The sequence below is a fragment of the Oryzias latipes genome, chromosome 12, assembly GCF_053564925.1.
Source record: "Oryzias latipes strain Hd-rR chromosome 12, Olatipes_Hd-rR_3.1".
Lineage (NCBI taxonomy): Eukaryota > Metazoa > Chordata > Actinopteri > Beloniformes > Adrianichthyidae > Oryzias > Oryzias latipes.
This window is the reverse complement of record NC_136248.1, coordinates 29,903,143-29,907,687: the sequence shown is the minus strand read 5'-3', so window position 1 is coordinate 29,907,687 and position 4,545 is coordinate 29,903,143. Positions and strand designations below refer to the sequence as shown.

At 40.0% G+C, this 4,545-nt stretch overlaps 1 long non-coding RNA gene across 1 annotated transcript; it reads left to right on the top strand.

Moving 5' to 3' along the window:
* The first annotated feature begins 2,439 nt into the window (after positions 1 to 2,439).
* Positions 2,440 to 2,854, top strand: LOC110016002 (uncharacterized). Its single transcript, XR_002291257.2, has 2 exons — positions 2,440 to 2,578; positions 2,663 to 2,854. It is a non-coding gene; the product is annotated as an uncharacterized LOC110016002 (long non-coding RNA).
* Positions 2,855 to 4,545: the final 1,691 nt, after the last annotated feature.

The following is a 4,545-nucleotide window of genomic DNA, read 5'->3' as shown; positions in this document are numbered from 1 at the left end:
AAAGAGAAAAATAAGCTAAAAAAAAAGTTAACTGTTTGGTAGAATTACTTCAAATTAAATGTTTTAAAGCCTCGTTTAAATTGGTTTTTTTTTTGGTATTTTTGGTACCCGTAGTTTATTTTAATTACATTGACAATAAGTGGAAACTATTCATTTTAGAACTAAATATGAACAAAATGAGAATCTTAGTACGATTTGGTCCATCCTAAAAAATCCTCACCCTTAAATCAAGTTTTTCTACTGTCAAAAGTTTGAAGCAAAACTCATTTGAATAATTTTAACAATTCCCAAAGCCCCGCCCCTTTGCATTTCGTATCATTGAAAATGTCCTCTGTAGAAACCAAACGGAGTTCATTCAGTAGTCTGCAGTGGTTGGAAGCTTTTTATGTTTAGAAATGTCCTCTACAGAGGACACATTTGCATTGCTGGTAGTCAGGAGGATATTTATGTGATAATTGCATTTAAACTTCATATAAAAGACATGAAAGCAGCAGCAATGATTCATGTGTGTGGGCCCACTGACTCTTCAAACAGTCAGAATCTCCTGTGATTGACTGTGGCTGCATCGTCTTGAGGAAAACTGCGAAATACGGCATTATTTATGTTGAAAACACAGCCAGATTCACAGCACAGGGAACGCATGCGGCTCTGTTATTGCTCCGTTGTGGGGGGGCAACAATTTGAATAATTATTAGGTTTGTTAGTTAAGTTTTGGCATTTCTTTTTAGATTTTTAAACTTAGTAAAAATTAGCTGTTTGTTTTAAACCACTGCAGACATTACACTAAATCAAGACAAATGCACAAATATCAGATAACTAAGCAAAATGACATTTGATCTACACTGTCAGAGTGATTTATTACTGAAACGATTTTAAACTCGTTCTTGTTTTAAGTCTTGTTGCTGTTCTGAGGCAAAGCTCCTGAAGTATAGTTGCAACTTTGCTTGTGTGGAACTTGTGTGTGCTGCCATCAAAATATTATGATGTAAATATAACCATATTATAATTAAATATGGTAAATACTTAAAAGCTGCACTTTATAAATGAATGGTGTAATGGCCACAAAAGCACAAAGAGAGTTTAATTTTCTTCACGTTGGGGTTAAACTTTGTTACTCAATTGAAAGTTCCGATAAAGTATTAAATTCCCCTTTTAGTTCTTTTTTTGAAGGTCTGGTTTTGCCTTAAAGGTCCCTCACATTTAATCTTTCATGCTTGCAATAAAACTGCATTATTTTTCTTCCTAATCTGATTGAAGGCTGTTTTTGACTGTTCCTGAGATGACAGACTGTTCGTGTGAAAATGCTGACAGAGCAGTTCAAATTTAAACGAGTCAATTAAAACGTAGACAATTTTTCTCCTCTTCACAAACAGTTTCATCTTAAACCTTTAAACAGTTTCAGCAAAATGTTCATCCTTTTCTTGATTCCCCAACTTTTGTTTCTGCCGAACTACAAGACCTTTTTTCACATTCAGTCACTGAAGCATCTCATTCGTTTTCAGTGACCTTAAGATCTAAATGTCTTCATCGTAACTGTGACCTCGTGTTTTGTTGTTGCATATTTGTATTTGCATATTTATAAAAAGAAGTTGTCCAAAAATGGATCCCTGTGGAACACCGCATGTTTGTGGGATTTCTTTATTGTGATAAAAGTCTGTGATCTGAAGGAATGATCAGAAACAGGACCAGATCTACTCTCTCTGATGGAATAAAAACATACTTTTGTTCGTAGCAGACAGTTAAAGACAAAAAAAAACAACAGTTTATTAGGAAAGTGTTTTTACCCCCCCAAAACAGAGAATCAAAGTTGATACAATAATGACTTGTAACAGCTCAAAAATCTTCTTTTTTTCATAGATATCTTGCTGAATCAGTCTCGTTTTTTTTAAATAATCTTGAGGACAGATAAGTTTTTCTTTTTACAGGAAAAGAGCCTCCCTTCAGGCTTCCTGTGACTTTGCTGCAGAGATTTTCGCTCGCTCAGCACTCAATGCTGGTGACTGAAGCAGATTTTTTCATGCTCTTACTGTAAGTTGCACTTGTGATTAATTGAAGAGCAATAGGACAACAGTTCGGATAAATCAAATTCTTGGAAAGCACAATAATATTTACATTTAGTACATTGCAAACACTTCCATAGAAAGTAACATCGTACAAAATAAATTAAAGCTGTACAAAAAAAACTCTTTGGCAGGAAATGCCAAGTAGTTTTTTTAAGGTATTGCATTTTCTTTAAAATCCTGAAAAATACTCAATATATGATTCAATAAATCCAAAAATCAGTTTCTCTTTTAAAACCATTTATTGTTTCCACTTTGCTCTCAGTTGTGAACACAGGTTTTAATTTTTCTTCGAAATGATGTAATCATGAAGTTTTCTTAAATTTGTGCAAAATAAATGTCATGGAGGATGCAGATGAAAGAACATTTTTGTCATGGTGCCTGGCAGACTCCTCCCCCTCCAGCCCTGCCTGCTCTGCTCCCTGATTGCCACCAGCTGACTTCACTCACCTCATCTGCCATGCTGCTTAAAAGGAGACCTCACTCATCAGTTCGACGCCAGTTCGTTGCCCATTATGGTGACTAAGCCTGGTTCACAGTCTAAGCGCTCATGCTCATGCCTTGCTCCCAGCCTTGCACTAACTCTTGCTCCTTTGTCTCAGGATACCCACATCTCACGAGTGACGTCAGCACTGCCTTCCACTCTGTGGCTCTTGGGATCATCTGAAGACCTCCCGGATCACACTCACCGCTTTAAGCCCTCCAGCCACGCCATCAGCCGCCGTCAAGACCGGACCTCATTCATCCACAACTACTACCAGCTTTGGAGAATCAATAAATCCTTTCTCACCAAATACTCACCTGTCTTTCCTCTGGGTTCCAGCATCTGGGTTCTCACGCCTTGAGCGCCATGACAATTTTGTGTTTATGAACTGGAAAATTCAAAAATTCTGTTTTTTTTTTTTTCATCAAATAATTATTTAACTGAAATTTACTGGTTATTTTTACTCATTTCATTGAGTTTCTTTGAAGACTCTCATTCATCCATGTTGATTCGGAATTTTTCATTTCTGAATTGACAAAGCCTTTTAGACAAGAGGTGAAACGTCTTCTGACTTTAAAAACGAAATCCAGATGACAGACCCTAAACCTACTACTATTATTTTATTAAGTGTTTTAATAATTCATTCTTCATATTTAACATCAGAGTTTTCACCCAATTAATGTTTATTCTGGGTTAAAGTCCCACTTTTACCCAGTGGTCTTTCAATTATGATTTTGCCGTTTTACGCCTAAATCTAAAAAAACCTGTGTAGTTTTTTAAGGACTTAGTTTCTGCAGAGCGACAGGAGTTCCTGCTGAGTTGTCGGAAGGGCCGTTGCCCCGAAATAGCATGGGCCCTTCCCCTTCCTGTTACTGAGAGCTCGCTGTTTACCCACTCTCCCGCTAGCTTAGACAAGACTTGAATAAAGAAATATTCAGAGATGCAATTTTGAGCTTATTTTCCTTTACATACTGTGTCTCCAGAAAAATGCCACAAAACATTTTAAAAACACAATTTTAATCTGGGTGGGTTTTTATAGAAATCCAGCAAAAGTCAGTCCTTTTCTTAACTTTAGAGTTTGGTTAAAGATAACTTGGGTTATTATTATTATTATTTTGTATATGATGTCAGTAGTTCTAGTTTGTAGAAACGTGTGGAAGTCCTAGAAACAGATCCAGAAGCTCCACGCCTCACCCTCGCCGGCTCCTCCATTGATGAAGCCGTTCTCCGCGGACGTGCTCATTGTTCATGCACTTCCAACTGTGCATGACACGAGCGAGTGCGTTCGCATGTTGCGAGGGGCCTCCCCCGGCCCGGCGTCTGACAGTTGGGAGTGTCTGTGCGACACGGCGGCCCCCGTGTGAGCGCCGCACGCTTTGTGGAGCTGTGTGCGTCTGCAACAGGCCGGTGGGAAGGGAGACAGATTGCGTTTTAACAGCCATCGCTGTCATCTCCAACAGCTGTCCTCTTCCCATTCTCCATTCAGAGGGCCTGTGTTTGCTTTGTCTCCCCCGTGACCCTTCCTTCAAAGAGCCACCGAGGAGAAAGGGAGCAGGAGACGCGGCGAGAGGAGAACAGCACCGGACAATGAGGGGAAAATGGAGACGAATGCAAATGGAGGGGCTGATGCCACAACAGAGGCAGCTCTCCTGTCTGCCTCTTCCTCTCCTCTTCCTCTTCCTCTTCCCTCCCCTGAGCTCTGAATCTGCTAGATTTTCTTATTTCAACACCACAGCCGGCTCCTCTCTACCTCCCACCACCGTTTACCCCTCTCTCCCATCTTGTATCTCTCCTCCAGCTCTGCTGCCTTCACCCTCCTCCATCCCCCCCACCCCCCCCCAACCCCCCCATGTTGTCTCTTATCAGGTAGAGGGGAGATAAGGCTGCTATCTTGCCGTGCCAGGGCTTTGACACAACGCTTTAATGCATAATAAGTTCACTCATCTTTAAATCAATGCGGCCAAACGATGAATTTCTGAAGTCAGTCATTGGCAGGTTTGG